Source organism: Cydia pomonella, unplaced genomic scaffold (assembly GCF_033807575.1).
Source record: "Cydia pomonella isolate Wapato2018A unplaced genomic scaffold, ilCydPomo1 PGA_scaffold_155, whole genome shotgun sequence".
Classification (NCBI taxonomy): Eukaryota; Metazoa; Arthropoda; class Insecta; order Lepidoptera; family Tortricidae; genus Cydia; species Cydia pomonella.
In genome coordinates, this window is record NW_026907798.1 from 218,311 (window position 1) to 236,229 (window position 17,919).

General features: G+C 33.9%; 1 long non-coding RNA gene across 1 annotated transcript in view; it reads left to right on the forward strand.

Annotated features, from left to right (window-relative positions):
* The window catches only part of LOC133533328 (uncharacterized), a 154,935-nt gene extending 137,016 nt beyond the window's left edge, over positions 1–17,919 (forward strand). The window contains exon 3 of the long non-coding RNA XR_009801850.1: positions 17,486–17,919. This is a non-coding gene — a long non-coding RNA (uncharacterized LOC133533328). The remainder of the gene's footprint in view (positions 1–17,485) is intronic.

Here is a 17,919-nt window from a genome sequence, read left to right on the forward strand (position 1 = left end):
GCTAAGATTACTCCAGACAGGATTAGTAGATTAGCTTCTGGATGAAATCATCCAGAAGTGACCCACAATCTTCCGAACATGACATCAAAATAACCGAGGGATTGAGGTAACATTTTTTACTTACCTACCTAGATAGTAACAAAGATATAACAACGTATAAGATAAATAAAGACTAAGGAAAAAACGTGCCTCGAAAAATTAAGAAAAATGTATGCTACAATAGATGGCGATATACCTTTGGCCTATACTCGAGTAGATGGCGACAGCAGCGTTTGATATTTAATACATTACAGTGAAAGAACATGGGTCAAATAGCCATATGTCATTATAAGACTTTGACTACAAATTTGACTTCTCTTTGCTTTGCTTATTTACTATTAGTACGTAAGGATACCGTCAGCTCACGAAAGTACGTATAGAATCAAATTGAGTGATGCTGATCCCAAATATTTCCTAGAGACCAGGCTCCTATCAATGACTTCTTGGAACATCTTGGAGAACATTGGAAATCTGAATGGATTTTTTAAAAACTACTAAAAGAAACAAGTCGAGACGAAGCGCGAACACACTTTTAAATAAATGCTGTGTTAGCAGTCTTCAAACTTTTAAGGACCAGTGTGTTTTAATCTCATAAATATAGATTTAGCGAGCGTGTGCCGAGGATTTTTAGGCTGATAAAGCTATAACCATTGGTAATTCCTTGCAGGCAAGAACCCTTTTTTCAAGCAGAATTGGTAATTATATAATTAGTCCACCAATTACAAAATCGCATGGGCTAATAACAATACAAAATATATAGTAAAATAGGTAACGATCGAAAAATGGAGCCCTAATAATATTCAAGAAGCTTCCGGCATTTCTCCGCTGTACCGAAATACCCTTAGCTGTACCACAATTAAAACAGTAATAAAAATGCAAAGAACGTTGATTGTTGAAATACTTTACAGAATACCCTGGATGCAGTTTACAATGACGGGAAGCAATCAAAATTCCCCTTTCGATTGACCTAAAGTGGTCAGTAATTCACATGTTGAAATTACGCAAACAGATGTTAAAACCGAATTGAGTTCCGTATGCCAGTTTTTATAGTGAAATGCTTTTAATATGTTCAGGTCGTACTTCTAGTCTTCTATAGAACCGTCAATATTTTGTAACTACATTTGTAAACCCTACTAATATTACAAATGCGAAAGTGACTCTGGTTGTCTGTCGGTCTGTTACCTCTTCACGCTTAAACTGCTGAACCGATGTCGATGAAATCTGATATGGAGATAGTTTGAGGCCCGAGGATGAACATAGGATAGTTTTTATCATCATCATCACGCAGGAAGTCGCGGGCAGAAGCTAGCAGCCTAATATTATTGACACAAGTTATTTGCTAATATTTCTACAGTTAAGGGAAAAAAAGGAATCTTTCTTTTTATTTGATCGTCTAGAATTGGACGTCTAATTCAAATCGAAATACTTATACATAATTAAAAAAAAGTTTACTGTGTTGATTTATATTTATTTATACTTGGTTTTACTCTGCAGGTAAATTACATTTCAACACGTAGGTAATGTAGTATATTCATATCTGTAGCATACAAAATCATGACATGAACAAATTAATTTAGCTCAAGAACCGAAAAAAGAAACCATTATCCTAAATAGTTATATTTAATTATTTAGGATGTTACGTGTCGATAAGGTAATTGAAACATCGGTCACTAACTTTAAACACAATGATTCTTTTATTTACTAAAATACACTACTTAACCTAAATAAAACTAACAAATTAATCTAAATTATGAATAAGTGGGCGCCAGGTGAAATTTCGTCGGATGTTCGACGGGGACTCATCCACACCCTGCCAGTCTTTCTAGCTCAGTCTGTTTGTAAACTATTTTTATTGTAGCCGTATCTTGTATACGTCATTATATTGTATACGTCATAACTGACCGACCCTATGGTCTATTTTCAAATGTCAACACTTTAACATAACAAGGATAATAGCATAAAACGGACTATAAATTAACCTTAAAATAAGTTTTGATGTGACGGAACGCCAGCACACAATGTTTAAAGTCCTTATTTCATGAGCAGAGAACCCTAAAACCCTTACAATAAAACCACACTTCCTCCGAACACGATATCATCTCGTCGGCGCACTTTGAAGCTCTCCCTCGCACAGTACAACCCTCTCTTTCTTATTTTTCCCTGTATTCCGGTGGCTGTCAGGCTACCCAGTTTATAAGAACTATGATCTCGATATCCGCAAAGTGGCGTCAATAACGTTTGTCTTAGACTTTCACGATTTTTGACCCCCCCACTTTCATCTTGTTATATGCTGTAAATATCTGACGTGACATTTTTTAAATGCGAATTTTATTTTAAATACATCAATCTACGTTCGATAAGGTTCTTGAAAAAAAAAATTGAACAGTGGAACATGAAGGCTTTTAAAAGAACTTTGAAATTCACCCTTAACTCAGCTTTCTCGCAATTTTTGTCTAACTCTTCTTGCGGATAGGGTGAGATTTAAATCGATAAAAGTATACTTATTAAAAACAAATCATGTAGAAATAAGGAGCAATATGTAATCTACAATATTTTACCATACTTATTTGACGACCTGTTTAGCCTAGTGGGTAGGGACCCTGCCTATGAAGCCGATGGTCTAGTGTTCAAATCCTGGTAAGGGCATTTATTCATGTGATGAGCACGGATATTCGTTCCTGAGTCATGGGTGTTATATGTATGTCTTGTATTTATCAATATCCATTATATACATCGTTCTCTAAATACCCACAATACAAGCCTTATTAAGCTTACTGTGGGACTTAGTCAATTTGTGTAATAAATATATTACAATTTCCATTACAGTAAGTGTACTCGTATAACCGGGAATGTTATTTTTGAAAGAATATTTTATAAATGATGGGGATATAGGAAATGTAATATTCTAATTCGAAGCTGATAAAACCTTTTAGATTCGTCATCGAACAAAAATATAGCCAGATTTAATTTTACTGGTCGCATGAAGCCAACACTTATATGCAATAGGAATAACACTCAAGGATCGTTTGCATCCATCTCTCTCGCACTTATAAGATAATATGCTTCTTATCCCTTCAGGATGTAAAGTCAATTTGATATGATGGTAGATAAAAATGACGTGCCGATATGTTCTGAACGAGACGGGAATTTTGTTTTTTGACACGCCCTACGGTTTACTAATGACGCTTGTATGATATTATATTTATATAATTTATATGTATGAGGCAGAGTCAAATACGACGTCATTTCATGTCGTGTCATTTATTAGATGGCTAGTAGTGTGGAGGTATTTATAGAATAAACGGACAGACATAACATCATCAAACCTATTTTAATTTTATCCCAAACAGTATGAAAATATATATAGTAGTATGTAGATTGGCATTTTCTCTAAAAGTCTTCTAGAAATCGATTTTCGCTCATGTCATCTCAGATACGGGTATATTTGGTATCAATACATTAAGTATGACGTCCTTTTATTATTTTTCAATATATCTGGTTAATTATCTTTAGAACATTATAAGATAAAGATAAAAAAAGACATTATAATGAGAATATTTGAAAAATCCATTCAGCCATTTTCAATTTAGAGCTGTTCAAACTCAACTCTATATTGTGAAATGATTGAAAGTTTTCTAATAATTTGTTAGACCAAGTAGTAAAAATGTTATAGTATGTTATATACTTATTTGTGATCTACTCACAAAGCCCTTTCATTTGGAACCGCTCATGGTATGTTTAAAATATACAAAAAAAAACTTTGTACTGCCGACTTTATGACGTCACAGTAACTACTCCCACCAATTTCGCGCTCCTCAGCTCATATATTTGTACTCAGGACAAAATACTGAATGCATTGATACCATATTTACCCATATCCGAGTTGATATAAACGGAAAGTACCTAACCTAAAACCTGGTTTTTCAACCTACTATCAAATGTTTACTACTTTTTGGCAAAATTGAATCGATGAAAGACGAACTGAAAAGTTCACTTGTTTACGAACAAAACCATACCCCCTATTCTCAGAATTCCGCGCAGATGAAGTCGGGAGCAGAGGCTTAATATTTTTCGAAGATCACCTCTGGTCCTGTAGAGTTTTTCTCGGAGGAATTTATCTTTATGTGTGTATTTATACTTAACGGTATTTTTTCTATGAAATTCCATTTCGGGAGAAAGCGTTTTCTACTAACTAAACCTTAACAAATCACTTTGATGTCGATCCCTTCAGCATAATATATTCTAGATATATAGGTTTCGCTTTAACAAAAAAAAAAATATTTTCTGTTTTGCAAATTTTGAAAAAGAAGGGAATCCTATAAACCTATCATTGTGTCAATAACATACTAAAAAATCATGGAAAATGGAAAATAAATAGAAGTTGAAAAACTTTTCTTTTTTTGGACGTTGACGTGGTATACTTCCCTTAAAAACTTAAAAAAATGGGCGATTTCTAAAATAAATATAAAACCTAATTCTAGATTAGAAATTTGAACATTCTTGGACTCATTCCACTTAGAATCGACAGCATTCTCCATTAAACCAATAAATAAGATGTCCAAAATATCCTTTCCATTACGTCACGATTTAGTGTGATTTTCTTTTCATTTAGTATGTACGTGACGTAGTGAAATGGAAACTACAATTTTCATACAAATTTTTGGGACATTTTTTTGCATCAGAATTGAATGTGCTAGTGATTCTGAGTTGAAAAAACACCAGGATATGTGAGAATCAGATCTTCAATATTTTTTTTATAAAAAAGCTTAAAGTCTTTAAAATGTACTTACGGCCCGATTCGAAGAATGAGATACGATAACGATAAGTTCTGGTTTAGATAAGTTCTCATTTAGATATCGTTTGTATGTCGTATAATTGACAGAAGCAGCTCGATTTGGGATCACAGCGGAATCGAAATAAACGTCAATTTTGACCAGTCGTTATGTTATCGATCTTTTAAAGATATTTCCAAGATCTTAAGCGTGTCTTAATCTTTCTTCGAATCGGGCCATTAAGTAGCTCTTTCATGCTGCATCTAGCTTATACCTACCGGAAGTCAAGCTCCCCAATGGCCTTGGGGCCAATTATTTTTGTTTAACTTTGCGGGTCAACTTACTTTGATAAATAAGTATATGTGTAAAAACCCAATTGCCAAATACGTCTTATCAGAAGGCAAGCTACAGCCAAATTAGTTCGATAATGAGTAAATGGCTAATAATGAACTTAATGATATTATCGGGTGGTGACATAGATTACCTCCTACTAAATATCGTTTTATCACTTTTTCAAGTCGCTGACCGTAAGGTTCATTAGTGTATTTAAATGTTAGGTGCATTAGGCTAACAACTAAAGTAAGACATAATTTTGAAAATTGGTCTGACAGAGAAAATCACTAATACAGTTGGACCTTGATAGGGTGAAATCCTCGTTAACACGAAATAAAATGCCATTCCCTTCCTTTCAAAACCCAAAACCTCCATAACTCAAAATGTTTTTAACCTCATTAAGACTAAGTAATCAACGATTCCCTTTACGTCTCCAGTACAATTTTACCTCTATAACTCGAAAAAAATTGGCGTATTATTAAGATAATAAAACTGTTATTTACGCGTTTGTATAACTACCTCTTTGATACGTTTATTTTTAAACATTTTACATGTAGGTAACTCGAAACCTCTTTAAGACAAACAAAAACCTCTAAAAATCCCCCTAAGTAAGCCGTCCTAAAATACCCTCTATAAGACAAAACCTCATTAACACGAAGTTTTTGGCATTTCCCTTGACATTCGTGCTATCGAAGTTGCACTGTATAATCTAAACCAGCAGCACTTTATACCTAGGCAATACTTACGCTACTGCAATGCTTACTAATACATCTTGTTTACTGATGCTACAGTAACCAGTGCTATTAATATAGTTTATTAGGTTGTTGGAGTTTTCAAAACTATCCCGATTTCGAAGTAACTCCAGTTTAGAGTCTGCAACGATTTTGATAGCACATGCAATGCAAGTGTTATTTATACGTCATAATTTCATAGAAGTTTAATAACACTTGCACTGCATGTGCTACCAAAATCGTTGCGACTTGTCTTGGCCTGTCTCTATTTATCAAAAATAAATGATAATATAAATGAGAAAGGATAAAGTTACGAAAATAACAGCAAGTAAATTTAAATCTAAGAAACATTAATACCATGCATTTATCTACGGCCGCAGATGACAGCCTATTATTTCTAATTAAACTGTAAACAAAAATTCACAAAATTGAGCTTTATTCATATAAAATGATAAACGATGCAATATAACGATGCGTATACTTTTTAAGCGTGAACTCGAGTTACGCATAAATGTTCCATCTTATGGTAGCGATCTGTAATCGGTACTAAATTAAAGACGTAATGCACAAGTTTACTGATAAAGTTTGAAGATATGAGCGTGTGTGGTCCAAGTATTGACTTAAATTAAATTCATAAATTTACGATATGATAACTGATAACTAACTTTAAAATAGTGGTGATCAAAACTTTCATCTAAAGACAATTTTATTTTTATAAAAAAAAATCGGTAAAAGTACAAAAATATGGGACAAAAAAGTTTTACATTACAAAATATTTCCTATCGTGCAACAAGATTCTTTAATTTTTACACGTTTTTATTTAACTTTCAATGTGCCTATGTATGTACGGGCCAAATCTTGCAAGTTAAATTTGACCCACTTCCCGGTTTCTGATGAAGCTGAAAATATGCATAAATATGTAAGTCGGGTGACAATCATGCAATATCATGGTACCAGCGAACTGATCTATGATGGAGACAAAAAGTGGCCTAATAAATTCTGTAATAAAACAACACCACCTAATGGTGTTTGGGGTTTTTAGAATTGTCTCGAAGAGCACTAGTTGTGTAGTAGAAATAAAAGTACAATCAACGATAAAAGCTTGTACCAAAAATGAATATTTCACCAAAAACTTATTTTGAAAGCATCCTTTAGATAATTTCTACTGCAAATCCCCGAAATCGTGGCCTAAAGAAGCGGAGAGGAGTGTATTGGGAGGCAAGCGCAAGATTAATGTGGCTTACTGGATGAGCTGGTATATCAACCATAGGACTGACAATCCAAATACCGCAAAATGTACGACGCTACTCTGATTTCAACGAACAGTCGAACACCAACGATTTTTCATTCCGCGAACCCCTTTCAACTTAATATTCTCTACACACAATCCATTACACAACAAAATGTCATAACTTCATTCAATATCAGTGTCGCCTACAACTTATTCGAAATAAGACAGTTGCTGGAACATTACAACAACATGTCATAACTTCATACAACTCCAGTGTCGCTTACGACCTTTAACACATAAGACAATGGCTCGAACATTCCACAACATAATGTCATATCGTCGTACAACTTCAGTGTCGCATACGACTTTTTAAAAACAACACAGTTGCCGGAAGCTATGACCGGTGACCCTACATATGCAGCACCCAAATTAACTGTGCTAATTACATGAATGATACACGTGCGTGTGCACTTTCTACTTCACACCTCTTTAATTCATTAACGTGAGCATAATTTGTGGTTGCAACTGCGATTTCTCGCTATACTTGCATAGGTGGGTGGGTCAACACTATTTTCGTGGTATTGTTTCTGACTACTCTGCCACGCTTGTATCTATGTCTTCTATCAAATAAATAAAAAAGTCGAGTGCTATTGGATGTCTTTCTAGCTGTAGATTATATTTTACATGAGAAAATTTCATCTCATTCAAAAAACTCCACTTCGTCACATTTTTTGTGGACAAAACACAAGACAACGAAAAGAATTTTGACCCGGGTTTTCACCTCAGACAATTTAGCCAACATTGAACATTTTCATCACCCTGTTATAACTAGTATTGTAGGTAAAGAAAAGTTTCGCTCCAATTATTAGGAATGCTCAATATGTCACAATATAAATTGAATAACCCCATGGACTATGTAGAACAGAGGGAGTGGAACTTGGGTAAGTTTTTTCTTACATTTAAAACTTCGCAGGTTTTCATTTGACATCGAAAAAGCTCTTGATTCTGACTTAAAATAAAATAGCCAAGGTACTCGTGACTCGTAAACGTATGGTCACTATCGGCAGCTTCTGTCATTTTACAGCGTCAAACGTAAAGCGGTGTGTGTCCAGCTACTGGAAACCGCAATGATGGCCACTTCCGCAGTGGTTTAGTGGCGGCTTTCATCTTGTGTTAGCTGCCAAATTTAGCATTAATAGCTGTGTCAAACATCTGTCAGGGAATTTTATCGTTTGAAGAAATAATATAGGATAATTGACACAGAATGAAGCACTGTTATTGAAACTAGAAAAATCTAATCATTAACTTGTTATTTAAACCTCACACTACCTTGAAATTATGACGTTTACATAACACTTGCACAGTCTGGGTATCAAAATCACTGCTAACTTATATTGGTATCTTTGTACTTTTAATAACAGTGTTTCATTTTGTATCAATCGTCCTATATTATTTATTCAAACGTGTAATATTATTATTTAAAAACTGTGCTCTTACTTAAATGATTATAGGATCTGACTAGATATTGACTGATATTTTAACATCTATTTTCCAAATGTTGTACAATTCTTTGATGTTTTTTTGAATAGGTAGCCTTACTAGTAGGTAACTTATTATTGTAATTAGTGTTAGTTTAGTATTGAGTTGTGTTAATATAGATTTATTATTGTTACCGCGTTTGAACTTTTTATTTGCAACAATCCCAACACCTAAGTACATATACCAAACTCCACTGCCAAACTGTTTATAGACTCTATTTCTTATAATTGTTGCCTTTCTTCGATTATTAGGAATTATATTTAGGCGGTTCATAGGCGCAGAATCAATGACCAGTGATGTTGTGAACAGTTGTTGACATGATAATGTTCAAGGATAATGGAGAGAATTAACTTACGCCCAAAATCGTATTTTTTACCGAAAAGTATTCCAAACAACAATTTACATAATAGAAATAAAGAAGTAGGTCAAACCAAAACTAGGTCGATTTAAGGTTCATTAAACTCCATTTTGCCGAAATATGACGTCATTGATGACCGTGCCAAACGATTTGGCAACAAACGCATGTTCTATGAAATTGTTTAAAATTAATGTTTCCACAGCACTGAACTGAAATGTTGTATCTACATTTTAATTCAATAGTTACATAAGACTTTAGTTTGGAACGTGTCAGTTGCAATATTATTTTCGAACTGTTAGCTATTTAATTCATGCAACATTTTGTTTCTAAAATGAGATCTTTATATCACCTTTATATGACCTGAAGATGCCCCTGTTTCGCAACAGTGACAAATTGTCACCTGAAACTGACAATTGTACATTGCTGGTCCAATAAGTACATCGTTACTTATTAATCGGAAAATAAACAGTAAACTGTCAGAGTCAGAAATCAATTGTCAGCATAGTGAAATGGGCCCCTTTAGTGACTTTTTTTAAATGAAGGACACACTAATACTGATTAGTGAATCAATAGTGATTATATAAAGCAAAAGCTAAAAGGTTGGCAGCGCATAAGGGGCTCCTTTGTTGTTGCTTATGTCCATGGGCAGCGATGACTACTTCCCATCAGGCGGCTCGTCTGCTCGTTTGCTGCCATTACATAAAAAAAATTATAAATAACGGAACAAACATGATTCAATGAAATAAAGAAAACTGACAAAACAAATGAATGACTGCCCCAAATCGGTTGTTTGATAAGGTCTTGAATTGAAATTAAATACCCAACTGCAGGATTTTAATAACTCTAATGCAAGTAAATAGGCTGTACAAAAAAAAATACAAATCATTTATCGAAACACCTACTTCTCCTCCTCCTTCTTCTTCTCTCTCTGTTCCCTTTATTTGGAGTCGGTGCTCCTCACTCTTCTGCGCGAAGTTCCTCTGTTTTGGGTCTTCTCTTTATCGAAACACCTAAAAATTTACATTAGGTATATATAAAAGTATTGCATCATCTTGAAAATCTCTACATTTAAAATTCTACTTTTTACTATAAATTTATACAGTTTTACATGATTCATTTGGCAGAGATGTAATCAATTAAATATAAGCGGAATTCGAGGCATTTAACCCATAATTCATTCAAGCAACAACTTTTAAACCCCAAATCATGATTGTTTAAAATGTTTGTTGTTGTGTATGTTTTGTTATAGATAATTTACGTCCAGAAGCATAACGCTACGAATTCCGACCTATAAAATATAAAACATCTACTATAAAAAAGAAAGATTAATCTTTGTGTTCTAAAAATGCTTCCGTGTTTCAGAAAGGCTATTAATTTCCCAATAACATGTAGTAAACTATAAATAACAATCGCCGATTTGTCGACTAAGATTAGAAGCAGGCGATATTAAAAATAAATAGGTTAGGTCAGACGTGGGACTGACGCATTTTTAATTATTGGACTGACTGTAGTCAGTGCAAACGAGATGTATCTCGTCGTACATAAAATCATTGTTGTTGAAAGACTTTAAACTTTAATTACAGAACGTGTGCAGCTAGTCCCTAAATGCAAATGAAAAAAAAAAATTATTATAATTAATGGTACCGGACCTTATTTATTTTAAGATACAAAAATAAAACTATGAATTTTAAGAAAAAGACATCAAATTTTATAAATTATTTATTGAAGTATCGACGTATGAATAGTAGTTTTGGCTTAGAAAACAAACGCTTCATATTAACAGCTACCGTTTTTGTAAAAAGGATCAAATATTTCTAAAGTGGCCTTTGTTAGGCACTGAGCCTTACATGGGTCAGGTACCATCAGAAATTTACATGGACAATTTATGAATGATTTCATTCATAACTTGTCCATGGACTTTTGAACCCTACTGTACCTTATTATAATTGTAGTTGTAGATAAAATAAATGTATCGAAGTGAAATTTCCTCTTTTCTCTCCCATCTTAAGCATTTAACCCGGTTAGTTCATCACCTGCTGCTTTGAGCCCAGGGTCTGCTTTCCGACTTGCTCCTCCACTTCAGTCCTCGATTTCTCTTATTTTGATTATTGTCGTGTATGCAACACTCTCGTAACAGCAAGCTAGGGTGCTAGCAATATCTAGAAGACAGCTCTGGACACCTCCAGACCTCTTCTAGACACTACCGTAACTTTCCTCTTTGATCGGGCCTTCGGGTCAGTAAAATCACCGGAATCATACTGTAATCGTTATTCTAGTTTAAAATCGTTTCTTTATCATTAAATATGACTTAATAACAGTTCTTTATCTCCCTAATACCGGGAACCTTTCGATAAACGGCTAGAGTCGCCATGCCACAAAGATGACCCGTTGCGCAAGAAAGCCGGCCGGGAATGTGTCCGAAATAACCATGCATTTTGTGCGTTTGCTGCAAAGCAGACAAAAATACTTATACGACTAGATGGAAGAGTTCTTGTGCTTCAAATAAGTGCTGCAACTGAGCTACTGAATCTATTGCTGCTATTTGAAAAATATCTTAAAAGTTCGTTATTATTATTAACGTTTTATGTCATTGATTGATGGTGATTTTTCTATTTAAATTACATATAAAATCCGTGTACAACACATTTAGTTTGAGTTGGTATTAAATGTGATCGAGCCTATAATAAACATATAAACCTTATGCAAAAAAAGAAAATAAATTGCAAATTTAGGTAGGTACTTAAAAAATCCCGCCTTGGCAAATATTTGAACCAGAAATTGACAAATATTTGAACCAGAGACATCATGCTTCCTTTTGCTATAGTAAGTAGTAGGTATAGTAAACACTCCTATGATGGGACTGGCACCAGTAATAGGATGGTATAGGTAAATCCTGTCAAATAAGTATTTACCATCAGTTTTTAAACTCTGGCAACATGTTACCATAAACAAGAACAATAGAGCTGCTTAAGTTTACTTTTTCATAGATATTTATTAGTTTGAAAATTAATGGCCCCATACATCCCATGACTGGAGCAAAAACCAATAATAATATTGAAACCAATTCCAGCAGCTTTGATTAAATTCATAGAAAACATAAAGGACGAATATAGGACATTCAACTAACGCGTAAAGCGGTAGAAATTTTATAGTTGTCGGTGAAATTTTTCTATTAAAATTCCTATGATTGGTGCCGTTAACATAAGTGCTAAATATCTATTTCTATTTTAATAAATATTTTCCATTTTCAAAATTGGCCCGCTATTGAGACCTCCTCACCTTGTGAGACAAAAGGTTCACATAGTACCTACGTACCATATCTATCTTTTGTTTTATGGCCTGTGTCTAAAATTCATGAATAAAGAAAACATTTTATTGTATAATTTCAAGCTTTAACTGTAACAAATAGGTAATTTTAACCCTTTCTAACGTTCATAATGCCGGATGCGCGGGCGACGAATCCACGGTACATTAACCACGGGACTCGTTACTAAAGTGTGGACACTATGTAGTTAATTAGGGTAACCATGCCGTTAGACAAAATCCATCATTTTTCTGAGTAGCGCCAGGGGGAGGAAACTAGAGCGTTCGGGCTTTCTCGGCTCCGTTCGGCTCGGCATTGCTCCGAGCAATTATTAGAGTTGGCACAACTTGACGTCCCTTTGCGTGCACAACCACAGATAATATAATTACATGAATTTTGACAACGCTAAATAGCCGAAAGGGATAGTTCAATACATTAGAAAGGGACAACATGATTCGGCCCTGAATCGCTGTCAAACTTCGGCGTTGTAGGAAGTTTCTTATTTATTCTGTGGTAGCGCACTCTTATAAAAATAAGTATACTATAATAATTTTCATAAATAAATGCGTAGGTACATGTGACTTTTTGAAAATCGTACTATTTGATTATCAATTTTTAGTAATTGCTGAGCAGCGAAAACCTACAGCTTCGTTTCCACGAGAAATGTGGGAGGTGAGAGGTCTGTTAAGCACCACGCACGCTGAGCGAGGAAAACAAATGAAGTGATTCTATTTGTTCTTGACAATCACAACCATATCTATGCATCCTCATATATCTCTGGTGGAAACGCAGCCTATGAAGTGTTATTGGACAACCATATGCCCTCATTTTACAGATTCTATTTTTCACTGTCTTTCTAGAACACTCGTCAAAATATCCCGCTCTTTCCAAAACGCTTGGTCACCCTACAATATCCCACGAGTAATGTGTCCACGTTTAATGGATTATTAACCTCGGACAACGGCAGAAGCAGAGCGCAAACTATTTGTTTATGGTCATCCTTATTCGAAAATAATAGAGCAATTACTTATTGGACTAGTGTTGTTGTATTGAAATCAATTACTGATCTTTCCATATATGGGAAATCAAACTGTTCACAAAAATCCTACTTTTCCGTCTGGGAAAGATCAGAATCTTGAAATATAGTGCTTGCGAAAATTATTGTAATTAGGTCACCATGCGGACTCTGCTCCTTTAGGATGCGCTCGAGAAAGCGATATGAAGGAGGAGAGTTTATACAGATAATAATTTCCAAAAAATCATTACATGTTTTTACATTCTCGTACCACTAAGAATTAGTCCTAGCACTTGTAATTATCATATATTTTATAAACACAATTAACTAAATAAGTAGCAAACATAAGAGATTGTAAAATGTATTGATAAAGAGTCAACATTGATTTCCCAGTTTCTGGCGACGGTAGACCATTTTGGAGTAGTAGTAAACACGTTATTGTACAAAACAAGTACATAACACAGAGATAATACAGTAAATGTGTACAAAGGCGAACTTATCCGCTTAAGCACTAAATCTAACATCAAATAAAATACCTATACATATAGTGTACTATATTCTGGCATCAAATATAGTACGTAGTGGGTATTAAAGCAATCAGATTTATTAAAAGGTAGTTTTATAGGTTAATGCTTTCATTACACCCCACTTAGCAGAATTAGGTCTCAGCTCACAAACACAGACCTATTTACTAAGCTTATTGATGGCCTGGATTCCGAGAAAAATGGCCTTTAGTTCATTGCGTGGAATTGTTTCTGGTGGTGGAAATAGAATTTAGCTTTCGGCTAAATTAGCTTTTACCACTAGGGTTTGCCCGTGGCATCGTCTGCCTGGAGTGAAGGAGATAATGATTAATAAAATTAAAAACTGCCCTACATCCTTCTTATAAAATTACATTTAAATCGGTTAAGCATGAAGAGGTAACAGACAGACAGACAGATTTACTTTCGCATTTGTAATAAAAGGTATTTATTTACCCCCTTATTCATAAACGTCTACTAAAGTTGACAAGTCGCTTTTAATCGTTTGTCCCTTTCCGACGTATTGGTATGATGGAAAGGGACAAACGATTATCAGCGGCGTTTATAAATAAGAGGGTTAGTCACCTGTAATAATTTACGGTCTAAATATATAGGTCATATTGAGCAACTTTTACGATTGCTCTAATCCCGAAATCGCGAAAAAAAAAACTCTTCCATAGAAAATGTCAAGGTCAGACAGCCAAAATATATGTAACAGAATTTTATTTTCACGATTTCGGGGTTGGTCCCTTAGTAAAAGTTGCTCAGTATGACACCCCGTATATTATTGCAGGTGACTAAATCAACATCCTATATTATTAAGTAAACATGGTTACCACAGCATAGGGACGGTTACAATATTGGTGGTCATTGACTCTTGTATGAACAGTATTGTAGTCTCTCGAAAAAACTTCAGAAAAAGTTCGCGGGAAAGAATCTTCTATACTGCACATCCTTATCGTGCCGCTAATCCACCAAATTCCTCAAAAGCAGCAATCAATAGATATTATACTAAAATCCGAATGTATTTTTATTTCCAACTCCAGGGAACTCTTCCAACAATGGAAGAAACAATTTTTTTTTTTTTACTTTTTCATAAGAATATGATACCTATCTATTTCTGTCATCATAGTTGGAATTGAGGAAAAATAAGTCTTGTCAATTAAAAGTAATATGATGAAACGATGAAAATGTATTTAAAATTTCACTGTTTTAACGCATTATTTTCAAAAATAGGACCACTGACTTCAGTACAGGCAGGCTCGTGTTCTTGGCAATGACTAACCGCATGGGTGTCATATGTAAGTAAGTAAGTAATATTTTATTTGTGAAACACAGGTTATAATACAGATGACAGTGAAATGATATAGTACTCTGTGATCTACCATATAGGTGTACAAATATTTAGTCTGCAAATGCAAATGTTTATTTGGCGCATGCAAGCATTTCTGTGCCAATTTTCCGGGGGCATGTCTAAATACTTCCTCTGTCTTAGTCACTTTCTCTTCAAGTGCAGCAAAGTATTTTAGACAGTTTAAAAATACATAAATCTCAGACTAATTTATCAGCATTAAAAAATGTTTCTTTTTAAAACAAGGTCGGTAGCAAACAAAAGTACGAGCCACATAATAAAATTAATAGCTAATGTAACTTATGGGCGCGTGTAATCTCATCGGAACATATTGTATATGTATTGTATCCTTTCTTGAAAACTCTCACACTAAATAAACTAAAATAATTACTCGTACCAGTGTACTAGCAGATATTTTAAAACACTAATATCCTCTATTAATATTTGTTTCCATTGTATTACAAACACCTACTGTTCTAATAATGACAAGCGATAGTACAGTCAGGATCATTATTTATTTCTACAGTATTTATTGTATGATAGGTGTGTTACGATATATTTGTCCACTTTGGCCGTCACTATCAGTTAGATGCTGAATTAGTGTCTTAGGTATTTAAATATGTAACAACACTTTTTTGACTCCTTGGTTTGTACCACTGCAACCAAACAAGTAGGCGACAAAGGAAAATATTTGAATAATGCTTCGATAATATATCTGAAGCACTATCTAAATATATTCTTAGCTAACCGTTCATCGTACTGTAAATAAATTTAGAAAAAAACATTAGCACTCTATCATCATAATATTTACATTAATGTAAGTTTGTTTATACTAATCTTTTCCCATACGAGCTAGGGCATTGACTTTTTTCTAGATTCTGGGCAAGTTTTGTATACTTTATACTGTTTTAGATAGTTATTTAAATAGTTGTTTATTGATTCTAATGCTTCGCTTGCCTGTACAAGTATTTTTTGAATAAAGTTACTAAAAGAAAGAATTGTTTATTGATTACGAATTTTAACTTACTATATATTTTTTTAATATAAATTGTGTTGGGGATGACTCATTAAAATACATGTTTCATTGTAGATTATTAAAAATACTTACAGAAAATCGTGTTGTATTTTGTATACCACAAAACGGAAAAATGCTTCATAATTTTATTAGAATTATACCATAGTAGGTGTTATCGCCAGAGATTGATCAGTTCCATAAAACGTGAACGCGGCTGGCAAGATGTTCCACTCTGTCGCTTGCAATAAGGACGACATTTGCTTGTATCTTTATACGAATAATCTAACAAGGCGTCCTTATGGCAATCGACAACGTTAGACATTCTGCCGGCCGCGGTCATACATATTTCGTAATCAGATATGAATTTAGACATTATAACTGAACTGAAAATATTACCTTTGTTAAACGAGCGCTGGAGTGATATCACTTACCTTTTCTATTACTTAACTGTGCCCTAAATCGTCCAGTAATCGGCCAATAAACGTGTAATTGACGTAAAACCCATAATTTTGTACCAATTTGTAAACTTGACCCCATAAAAAGGTCACACCCAGTGGGCCGTGACGCCATGTGTAGTCAAAAAACGGTAACCATGGACGAAAACGTTAAAAAAGTATTGGAAACATGTGCGCAATTTATTTTTGTTTTGCTCACTGTGTGGTGTTAGAGTTAGAGTAGGTACATACATATGTAATAATTTAATTAGCTATAAAGGCGTTGAAATAAAATAAGTTTTATTTCAAAATATACACGGTAGGTTCATATTCACGATTATGTCAAACGCCGCACAGTTAAAAAATATTATATTATGTAACTAATTGCAATTTTATCGTATTACGTCGTAACCTACGTTTGTTGTGATCAAGTTTTGATAGGAGAATTTACTTAATACATATGTGTGATAAACTAGCTATTTATAGTTTAGATAAGAATATTAACATTGCTCTTTAAAAGCTTTAATAGTTAATTTAATATTTTATTACCAGTTATAAGTCTTTATCATATATTTTATTATGATAATCTTTATTAGAATAGGAAGTGCCTACTACCCACTTATTTGATGTAACAAAAGATTGTAACATATAGCATGTGTTTTTCAAGTTCATATGAATAAAATAAGCGTACTTTTGTATATGTGTTAGAAATTATTAATATTGTAGTAAAAATAATATTTCTGAAAATACCATATGAAACTATTCTCGAAAAGTTTATTGACAAAATTGCTAGATAAATGTTGCTCAATAAAAAAACTTTCATTGATTTTTATCTGTTTCAGGTACTGTCCCGGTGATTTCCCGAATCATGGTCACCCGAACCTTATTTAACACCATTCGTCACGCACCACGCATCAAGGTGTGGTCACCCAAAATGTATGGACTAATATTTCTCCAAAACACAGTGCACTTAAAATCAAATGCATTTCAAAATGAACCCTACTGCAGTTACACTGGATTTGAAATAAATTGTCATAAGTTCGGTTTGTACTGTTTTGAATTTTGAAATTTATTTTTATTTCATTTTATGAATCATTTTAAGGTTTATTTAGTATTTAATGTTACCTACCTATACAATTTTGACCCTTCTGACGCGTTCAAAAAAATCTGGACATCAACTCTTCAATTACATAAATGTAAACGGACAAGAGCTAGAGTCAGACCAAGCTAACTTGGCAGTGATTTTCGACGTCATAATTGAATAGAAGTTTGACGT